The sequence below is a fragment of the Canis lupus genome, chromosome 4, assembly GCF_048164855.1.
Source record: "Canis lupus baileyi chromosome 4, mCanLup2.hap1, whole genome shotgun sequence".
NCBI lineage: Eukaryota > Metazoa > Chordata > Mammalia > Carnivora > Canidae > Canis > Canis lupus.
Genome location: NC_132841.1, coordinates 42964940 through 42976463, shown reverse-complemented (window position 1 = coordinate 42976463; position 11524 = coordinate 42964940). Strand labels below are relative to the sequence as shown.

General features: G+C 36.1%; 1 long non-coding RNA gene across 4 annotated transcripts in view; it reads left to right on the top strand.

The window, feature by feature from the left end:
• Positions 1-297: 297 nt before the first annotated feature.
• Positions 298-11524, top strand: part of LOC140632310 (uncharacterized) — a 29487-nt gene continuing 18260 nt past the window's right edge. For 2 of the 4 annotated variants that reach the window (XR_012029829.1, XR_012029830.1), the window contains exons 1-3: positions 300-1270; positions 9030-9158; positions 11362-11408. This is a non-coding gene — a long non-coding RNA (uncharacterized lncRNA). Of the gene's footprint in view, positions 1271-9029; positions 9159-11361; positions 11409-11524 lie in introns of all 4 variants that reach the window. The other 2 variants (XR_012029831.1, XR_012029828.1) reach the window with 2 other exon arrangements.

Sequence of the window (11524 nt, the reverse complement as noted above, 5' to 3'; positions counted from 1 at the left end):
GATTGTATAACATGAAGGACTGGACAATAAGAATCCTTTTCCTGGATTGGTTCTATCAATGATTTGTCCATCAAGTCTGGAAGTACCATATCAGTAAAAGACTGTCTTTTAAGTTCTTTTGATATTAGATAGTGCCCCTGGCCACCCAGAACTCCATGAGTTCAACATTGAAAGCAATTAAGTATTCCAATTGCCCCTAAACACAAATTCTCTAATTCAGCCTCTAGATCAGGGTGTCATAAGGACCTTTAAGGCTCACTACACATGAGAACTCCATGGAAAGAATTGTCCATGGAAACTCCATGGAAAGAATTGTCAATGCTATGGAAGAGAACTCTGATAGGGAGAAGATTATGAAAGTCTGGAAAGGTTATACCATTAGAGATGCCATCCCTGTTATAAAAAAGCTGTGAAAGCCATCAAAGCCTGAAACAATAAATTCCTGCTAGAGAAAACTGTGTCCAGATGTTGTACATGACTTCATAGGACTTACAAGAGAATCTATCAAGAAGATCATGAAAGAGATTGTGGATATGGCAAAAAAGGTGAGAGGTGAAGGGTTTCAAGATATGGATCTTGGAGAAATTCAAGAGCTAACAGACACCACACCAGAGGAATGAACAGAAGACAATTTGATGGAGATGAATACTTCTAAACCAGTTCCAGACAATGAAGAAGATGTAGAAGCAGTGCCAGAAAACAAATTGACATTAGACAATCTGGCAGAAGGGTTCTGATTATTCAAGACTCCTTTTGACTCCTTTTACAACATAGAGTCTTCTATGAAACAGGCGCTGAAACTAAAGCAAATGGCAGAAGAATTGGTATTATATAGAAACATTTTTAGAGTAATGAAAAAAACAGAGTCAGAAATTATCTTGTATTTCTTTAAAGTTACACCCAGTGTGCCTACTGCCCCTGCTTCCCCTTCTACCTCTTCCACTTCTACCTCTGCTGCTGGGGATGCAGCAAGATGGACCCCTCCTCTTCCTCCTCCTCCTCAGCTTACTTAACATGAAAATGACAAGGATGAAGATCTTGATGATGATCCACTTTTACTTAATGAATAGTAAATAATCATGCCATACAGTTAATAAACTTACCTATTATGTATGCATATGTCTTCATGTGAAAAAACTAGCATCTGTATAGCAAGAACTGTAAGAGACATTTTTGTATTGTCATCATCACCTAAGTATCATTCATCATGTAAAACATTGTGTACAAGACTTGTATGGAAATGGATAGCCTACCCTTACACAGACACAAGGTGAGTGATACTTAATATAAAATTAATAATGTGTTTGTTTTCTTACTGTTTCATAAATTTGTTTTCTAAGGATTATATCACTATACAGTATGCCTCCCTCTTTCTAATTAGAGAAACTTTGTATCAGCCTGTCGTCAGCCTGTCATCACAGGTGTTTTTTATAAGCATGTTAGCAATGTTTCCAACACTGTAATATGAATATGACTGTAATACTCAATGGCATAGACTTTGTATAAGTATTCATTCATTAGTGTATTGGCTAGGCTACCGTGAAGCAATCATATTGATTATACTAGGCCACCATAAAGCACTCATATCACTGTTTCTTTGTTACCAATGCATGAATTGTTATACCTGTATATAAATATTTTTCATGTTATGTTTTCATTTTTGATGTCTAATGTTAGTAATACATAGAACATCTACAGTGTTTTATATCATATAAGACAACATTGATGTAGGCACTGATAGACAATCCATCTTGCAAACAGGTAATGTAAATTTACAGTGTCAATATAGTAAAGTACTGTAAATGTATTTTCTCTTCATTATGATTTTAATAACATTTTCTTTTCTCTAGCTTACCCTGTTTTAAGAATACCATATACAGTAAATATACAAAATATGTGCTAATCACTGTTTATGTTATTGGTAAGGCTTCTACTCAACAGTAGGGCTATTTGTAGTTAAGTTTTGAGGGAGTCAAGGTTATATGCAGATTTTCAACTGTGCAGGGGTCAGCACCTCTAACCCTTGCATTGTTCAAGGGTCAACTGCATATACTTCTGAAAATAGAGTAAGAAGACAACTAATTAAGTAAAGATGCAATAAAAACAGTGAAAACAATTCTGAACAAGTGTGTGTCTGCAATGATTTAACAATCTGAGTTTCCAAGGAAAAGGGAAGTAGGACTTCTTAGTCTATGGTCACAAGTGTAAGACAAGGACAGGACTAAGATAAAGCAAGCACGGTGACTAGTATTAAGAAAACTGTAGACACTCACTTTTAGAGCTATGACTTGCACAGTCCTTAGATCTGGCCTTGGTCTAACATTACATTGAAAATATCCTCCAGTCAAAGGATCTGCTTAGCGGCCAGTATCACACAAAGACAATGTCCAAAACTATAAAGTATAGATTTCATTCTCTTTCCACTCCCACTTTAAAGAAAAAAAAATAACCTAATTGATTTTTAACATCTGGAGTTTAAGACTGATGTATCCCAGGTGCAGTCTCCCAGAATTCAAACTGAACAAAAGTCCCACCTTCTTTATACCTATTCACTTTTCCCTTCTGTAATGTCATCCTGACCAAAAGGATATTATTTATGTGATCTGGGAGAGGGAGTTGGGGGGTGGGGGTGGGGTTCATGAGTCTTTTTAAATGCTTGAGTACGAAGCATTGGATTCTTAAATGGTTTGACAGGGAATTCACTCTTTTCCTTTGGCTAGTATGATACCTGCATAAACATTTATAAAGTTAGCTAGGCTTAGGAATGCAGTATGACACTGGCCCAGGGTGAAATGAAATATCCAACACAGAGTAGTATTTACCTATCTGACTGAAATGCTTCAGGATGGCCTCATCATTTGTTTATGGAAGACATTCATTCTGATTGGTCAGTGCCCATGCCTTCTTTTTTAAAAATAATTTTGAATATCATCCCTGTGAAAAACTAAGACTATGCTCAATAAACAGTTTCATATGTAGTCCAACCAGCTGAGCTAATACCTATAGATATTGATAGTTTAGTCTTCTTTACTGCATGGTAACACCACTAGATGGCAATAGTTTCTGTATTTCATGTGGCAAGTTGAATAGTCCCACCAAACATGATGCATTTTTCAAGTGCAGAGATTCACTACCCAAGTGAAACTGATCCTAGATAAAGGCCACATAAAGTAAATCAATTTAAAAGGAAGGACCAAAATTCAATATTACATAGAGAAAAGTGATTCTGGATTTATCTCATAAAATTAAAAAAAAAATCTTTTAAATGCAATTACTCCCCGTTTTGTCTTTATAATTTACAGAATTTCAATTATAATCATAACTGCTTCTAATTATTAGAACAAAGAATGAATCACATTTTGATTGTTTAGAGAGACAAAATTTCTCTAACAAATGTTTTAGGAGTCTAATATAATGTCCTTAGTTTCAAAACTCAGCATGGTTTTGTAAAAATACCTAAGGCATTTAACAATTTTTTCAGGAGCATCTCTTAGTTCTGTGATAATCCAATCATTCTCTTTGGAAATGCTAATTTAATCTGTTTCATTTTCATTTGTTAATTCATCTATTCATTTATATCTAATCTGTGCAGGAATCAAGCAGTTCTCCAAACATCATTTTCTTCAACATCATTAAATATTGCTGTAGTAGGTAGAATTCTAAGATGGTCCCCAAGATTCCTGCCTGCTGGTATATTTGTGCTGTGTAATTCCCTCCTTATGAATATGGGTAGGGACTGTAACTGTGGGAAAGTCACTGCTGTAATTGTGTTAGGTCACATGAGATTCTGTCATAGCAGACAAGAGTAAGATTCTCCTGTTGGCCTTAGAAAATGCAAACAGCCAAGTCAAAATTTCCCATGGAGGAGAATGTGTGACAAGGATCTGAAAATGTCCTGAAGGAGCTGAGAGCTGTCCCCCCTGTTACCAACCAAGAAAATGGGGACTTTAGTCCTATAATCACAAGGAACTGAATCCTACCAACTAGTGAGTGTGAAAGAAGACCCTGAGTTTCGATAAAGTCACAGCCCCAGCTATCACACTGTAATTTCAGACTCATGAGACCCTTAGCAGACAACCTGGCTAAACCACACTAGAACTCCTGCCTCATGGAAACTGTGAAATAATAAATATGTGTTGTTTTAAGCTCTTAAGTTTGTGGTGATTTCCTATGCAGCAATAGAAAACTAATACACTCAAATTTTTTCAAATATTTATATAATTTGCATAAATATTTAGAGACTCTCTCAATGAAAAACAGTAGACAGAGTTGTTGGTAAGAAGGATTAGGACAGTCAGATTCCACAGTTAAGAGCAATGCATTTCTGAGTGAGGACAGATATTGTGAGATATTCTGAGTGAGTGCCTTAGGTACTCTGAGTGAGGACAGTGAGGATAGTCCGTGTGTGTGTGTGTCTGTAAATATGTACATATGTACATGTATATATAACAACATATATGTGTATGTATATATGTATGCATTCATGTATGTATATGGGGAATAGAGTGAGAGAGAAAACAAATGTAAAAAATGTTAAAAATGGATGTATATTGGTAAAGTATATATAAATTTTCATCACACCATTCTTTCAAACTCTCTACAGTTTTTCTTTGTTCAAAATAAAAAGAGGAAAAAAGTAGACAAACAATGCATTATTAAGAAGACCCCCCCCACCACCGCTAATACTGACTTCTCAACATAAACAATGGAAGTCAGAAGACAATGGAAGTATATTAGGAAAACACTGAAAAAAAACCCTGTCAATTTATAATTCAATGTCCAACAAAAAATATTGTTTAACAACGAAGGCAAAATAGACACTTTCAAATAAACAATAGTGGAGGGAAAGGGAAGGGAAATGACCCTAATTAAAGCACAGAGATCCAGAAAGTAGTGAAGAGCAACAGTAAATATGTGAATAAATATATAGAAATACTAACTTCATAAACAGTGGTAATTTATTGTAGAGCTACTGTAGATTTAAGTCTACAAACTTAAAATCTCTCACCTGACTCTGGAAATTCCCTAGTCATGACTCATTGGGAAAAGGACTATGAAAACTATAGGGGTTAAAGGTCAGTTGCCTGCATTAGGTATCCTACATATGTAAATGTGATGGGACTCTATTGTTGTCCCTGAGACAAATCTGAAAGCAAAAATTGCAATTCTCAACTATTTGCTTGCAAAGGACACTGTGACAGTACAGATAAAAACACAAAAGACATGAATCATGCATTTTTTACTAAGAGTTTCAGACTCCTCAGCTAAATATTTTACCCAGGTTTTAGGTAAGTACAGATTAAATTTTCTTTTCCCGGGATCCCTGGGTGGCGCAGTGGTTTAGTGCCTGCCTTTGGCCCAGGGCGCGATCCTAGAGACCCAGGATCAAATCCCACGTCAGGCTCCCGGTGCATGGAGCCTGCTTCTCCCTCTACCTGTGTCTCTGCCTCTCTCTCTCTCTCACTGTGTGCCTATCATAAATAAATAAAAATTAAAAAAAAAATTTTTCTTTTCCCTCTAGTATACGGCAGATAATTAGTCATAGTAATATAACAGCAATAATAGTAATAAGCAGCAGCTAAAATAAAATAAAATAAAATAAAATAAAATAAAATAAAATATACATACACACATACTTTTACCCCAAACCAGGAAAAAACAAAAGAATCCTGAACAATTTACAAATTTGTCCTGTTTGAACATTGAACCAGGACTAGAAGAAGTATGTTAAGTATGAAAAACCTAAGCTCAGAGCTTTTAGGATGGGAGCATTAAAAAAAAAAAAAAAGTTTTTTTATCATTACATTTGCCTTCTCTATTACCTTGTTGGTCATGCATTTTTATATTATCTTATAGTGGTTTTCCTAGAAATTAGAATATTTATCTTTAACATATGTACATTTAATATAAATAAGTACTTTTGCCAATTCCCAAGAAATTCAATGTTAGAACACTTTGATTCCATTTACCTCCCTCCTACCAACTTACTTCTGTGCTACCATGTTCAGATATATATCTCATAAAAGATATTTGCCCATTTTCCTATTGGTTGTCTTTTTTCCTTATTGAGCTATAGAAACTTCATTTCTAAAATTATGGATATTAGTCTTTCTTTAGTTTTACATATTGTAAATATTTTCTCCCAATCTATGCTTTCTTTTTTTAAAACAGCTTTATGGGTATATAATTGACATACAATAAACTGCACATATTTAAGGTGTACAGTTTGATGAGTTTTAACCTATTCATACATCTATGAAACCATCACTACAACTAAGACACTAAACACATGTATCATCTCCCAAAGTTCCTTCATGGCCCTGTGTAGTCCATCCCCTTTCAGACACCCTCTCCCCATCCAAACTTCAGGCACTGACTGGCATGTTTTCTGCCTCTAGAGATTAATTTGCATTTTCTAGAGTTTCATATGAAAGAAATATAATATGTACTCTTTTTTTACCTGGATTTTTTTTTTTTACTCCGTTACTTTGAGATTTATCCAGCCTATTGCTTCAGGTCTTATTATTGTTTCTCTGAGTAGTATTCCATTGTATGGACATACTAACATATTCACATCTTAATAGACATTTGGGCTGCTAATACTTGGTATTAGCAGTCTTTTTACCTTTATCCATTCTAGTTGGTATGAGGTAAATATCATTATAGTTTACATTCCCCTGATGACTAATGCTACTTAGCACCTTTTGGTCTGCTTATTACCAAAGGATCTGTTTGTATCTTTTGCTCATTTTTAATTGGGTTGTCTGTCTTCTTCTTATTTTTTTTTTAAATTTTTATTTATTTATGATAGTCACAGAGAGAGAGAGAGAGAGAGAGAGAGAGAGAGGCAGAGACACAGGCAGAGGGAGAAGCAGGCTCCATGCACCGGGAGCCCAACATGGGATTCGATCCCGGGTCTCCAGGATCGCGCCCTGGGCCAAAGGCAGGCGCTAAACCACTGCGCCACCCAGGGATCCCTGTCTTCTTCTTATTGAACCGTGAGAGTTTCTTGTATATTCTGACATAATTCCTTTATCATATAGGTGATTAGTGAATACTTTTCTTTCCTAGTCTATGGCTTGTCTTTCAAAGAAAAGTGGGGTTTTTTTTCTTTTGTTTTTTATTTTTTATCCCCTGCACATCTCAATAGCAGCAAAGCATGTTCTGAGGGTTAGTTAAGTAAATCCCAGAATCTGAGCTCAATTGTTTATGTTATCATTGAATAAGAATAATTACTCTTCTGTGTTTCAGTCAATGAGTATTTACACAATATCCCCCTGATGTCAAGTAAAATACTGCCTAGAACAGCACAAAAGGCCATTAGTTCACTGCCTTAGAGTTGTTGGCTTTGTAATATAAGCTTCTCAAAAGTAGTGAGGTTGACATGTTGAAAACCTGCAACTGATTTAGAGTTCACTCATTATCAGCTCTAATTAATAACTGAGCTCATCCACCAAAAGACAGTTTCAGAGACAATCAGAAAGCAAACACTCTTAACTTGCTACACTTGACTTGAGGCTGCAACTGATGCTTTTAGCTACAGGAGGCTTATGAAAGCAATTCATTTCATTGCCAGGGTCCTGCAAATTTTCATCTATACTGATTTCATACCTGATCCACATGACTGTTCTTCTAAATTTAGTCAGTGTCCAAAATGTTCCTCCAAGAAGCCAACTAAAAGTATTTGTTCTCTGGCATCAACTACAATAGTATGGCACTAAGAAGGGAATCAGAAGAGAGACAGCAAGGTGAAAAGGAAGAACACTGTCCTCCAGAGACTGAGTTCAATGAGGCAGAACAAGATGACACTGGGACACTATCAAAAAATCTCCAAGGAGAGGGATCCTTGGGTGGCTCAGCGGTTTAGCACCTGCCTTCAGCCCAGGGCCTGATCCTGGAGCCCCGGGATAGAGTCCCACATCGGGCTCCCTGCATGGAGCCTGCTTCTCCCTCTGCCTGTGTCTCTGCCTCTCTCTCTGTGTGTCTCTCATGAATGAGTAAATAAAATCTCAAAAAAAAATTTTTTTTTTAAATCCCCAAGGAGAAAAATTCACTTTAATGGGAGACACAAATCCATTTTTCTGTAATAACATTGTGCCAGGATAATAATTTGAAGTGTAATATTAACTGGCATAGTTTTCTTCTTCCAGTTTTCCTTTGCTGGCACTCATTGCCTAAAAGATAGGCAGTTAAGAGCAAGGATACAAGTGTATGCATATCTCTGTGTGTGTAAACAGAAAGAGAGAAAGCAAATGAAACAAAAATTTAACCATTGGTGTATTTAGATAAAAGGTATAGAGATGTTCATTACATTAGTCTTACAATTTTTACAAAGGTCAAGTTTTTCAAAATTAACACACTTTTTGAGATGGGAAAAAAGAGACAGAATCAAACAAGAAAGCAAAATAGTGAGATGATGTCTAGGGGCGGGGGCAGCACTTTAAGCAAAGGGGCTAATATTTGTTGCAAAGAGGAAGTGATAAGATGCTCAGATATGATAACAGAGGAGACTTGTACTAACTTTACTTCCCACCTGGATTTCTGGGAGGCAGTGGCCTTGCCTGGAGGAAAAATGTAGAGGGCTGCATGCCCTGTTGAAGGCCTAGAGAGATTCAGACTGCCAACCACATTACTCAAGGCAGAGCAGAGCAGCAGCTTAGCTTTGCATCCTTCCCAGAACCTGAGGTATTTGTAAATTGCCACGATGCTAGTACTACTCCAGAAAGAAGGACAGACAAAGAAACTCCCAACTTAACGAAGTTTAAACCTGGAAAGACTGAGTTTATCACAAGTAACTATGTTTTATGCCATTCAACAGGATGGTGGTTTGACATTGAGATGAGGATCAGTGCTAAAAAAAAAAAAAGAAGAAGAAGAAGAAGAGTATTCCATTTCTTGTGCACTTATGTTTCTGTGGTCTGAGAGTCTATACCCACAACAACAATATTTTCTCTCTAACAAACAGATATTGCTTGGGCATTGTTAACTTTTCCCAAACTCTGGACATTGGTAATTTAATCTTTATTCAGTCCTCTAGGATTCTCTGAGATCAGTTTTAATGGACTGGAGCAAAAAGAGAGGAAAAGATGACTTTACACTTGTGAATACCAAATATGAGTACTCAGCTTTTTTGCCTTCCAGCAGCAATTCCTCTTTTGGTAAGTGCTTTTCTTTTTAAAATGACAAACACTCTCAAATTGGCAAATACTTTAAAAAAGTAGGATATGGAAAGGCTTTCTAGAATCCAAATCCAATTTTGATGATTACCTAGTCATTTCTTGAAGCTCAGGGAGGGCACCTTGTATACTCATAGAATTTTGGAAGAATTGATAGCTAAATTATCAGCTTAAGTCATGTTTTAAATGTCAGCCCTCTAAAAGAAGCCCAAAAATATTCCTTGTAGTCTGTGCCATTAAGCTAGATTTTTATTTGGCAGTGTTAAGCTGGAGATTCTTGCAACATTAAGACAACAATCTCTTCTGTGTAGATTTTTTAGTACCTTGGGAATTCAAAGATCAAGTTGCTTAGAGATCCTGTGGAATTTTCAGAAAAAGCAAACTTTAATCTTGATATCTGTAATTAATGTTTTATCTTGCTCTGAAAATTTAGTTTTCTGATAGCATTAGCAGCTTTTTGGAGTGGAATGATGTTATTGCTATACCACATCCTACACAGCTTCCCATCCCAAGAGTAGGTGGGGTATGTCAGGGTTTTCTATTGGCTCCTCTCTCTTGGGCACAGTGTCAGCCTGTCAAGATGTCCAGGCTTCCTAAATGAGCCTAATGCTGGTCTAGTTTCAGTGCTTTTTATATTGGAGTCTATACTGGAGAACCAATGTGCATGCATGCTTAGAACACAGAGTCAGTTGAGGGTTGTGAAAATATGTTTAACATACAATGCAGTGGAAATGTGAAAATATCTGTATAATTCTGGCACAATTAAAAAAATATCTTTTTCTCAGTAATCCAGACCACTGGCCACTCAGTCAAAAGCAAGTTATATAAACCTAACCAACCTATATGTATACAAACACACACATACACAGACACACAGAAATATGAATTTATTGTAACTAAGGCATAGGCTAGTTCTAACTACTCCAACATATTTCCACTTATTTATACCATAACTCTTCATGCCAAGATGCATATACTCAGCTAACACACAAATCAATACCATCACCAAACTCAAAAGAAAGAATTCATCTTCCATTTCACCCTTAAAAGACAATTTATTAACTTGACTAAGTAGCCTAAGTTATTAGAGAGAGCACATAGTCACTCTTTCATTCACTCAATAATAATTTATTGAACTCCTACTCTGGGGTTTGGCACCCTCACTGAAGATGCCACAGTGAACAAGATAGACTGTGTCTGGCTGCCTCTGATAGGACATGCTAGTGAGGGGAGAGATACAATGAACAAGGAACAAAACTAACAAAATAATGGTCAGACGGTAATAAGAACCTAGAAGAAACTAAAGTGGAGTTTTATCTTAGAGTGGCTGTAAGGCTGCCTCAGATTGAAGAATTAGAGAATGTCCCATTAGAGGTGACTTTTGAGCTAAGAGCTGTCTCACAAGTGTTTAGGATACAGCTCTGTCTTCTGATTTTTGGGCCATTTTATGGCTTGGCCATGAGAAAAGATCATGTACAAATGCAATTATTATAATAAATACCTTGTGGATGAGGTTCTATATTATATCCTCAATGTCAACCTTCTCCCTTTTTAAGCTTCACTCTAAAATGATATTATACGACTGGAATCCACTTTGGAAATATAAGTGGCAAGTCTAGACTCATTAGCTGTGAGTGATACAGAAATCCCAAAAAAAGATGTTCTTGCAGAGGCTGAGCTGGCCTTTTAGACAAAAATAATGAGTTCATTGCTATGCTGGCTGCCATAGGCTCACACACCTCGGCCTCTATCAGTGACCAAAATCATGCAACAAAATGACTCTTTAAGTGTTTATGATGAAGAACAGCTACCAATACATCCAGACATGCATTCTTCATTTGTATCTTCTGTGAATTCATCAGCCAGCAGTTCCCATGCTCAGGGTATGGAGCAGACATACTTCTTGTCAGGCAGTTTATCTACTGAGATGCTGTAGGTTGTTCATAGTCTTCTCATCTTGTACTTCATATACCTTTTGACTTATGACTTGTAGTAAACAGAAATAGCCACCTAAAGATGTCACCATACAAAGTTCTAAAAATGTTTATAAAAGAAAGTAACCACTAGTCCTAAAAACTTGTGCTAATCACTTATTCTCCTTAAATATTTTTTGTACGTAAAAAGAAATGATTTAATCAAATGAACTCTAGTTCTAATTAAGTTTTAATTTTAGTTCTATTTTTAGTCATCTAGGATTCCATGAAAATGATTCAAACAGTATTTCTACACAAGGTAAGATGTAAAACATGTTTAAGTGCAATAAAAAATAATACCTGAGCATTTTAAGTACTGTGTCCATTGAGACTATGCTTGGCTGCAAGTAATAAAAAGAGTTCACAGTGTCTTAA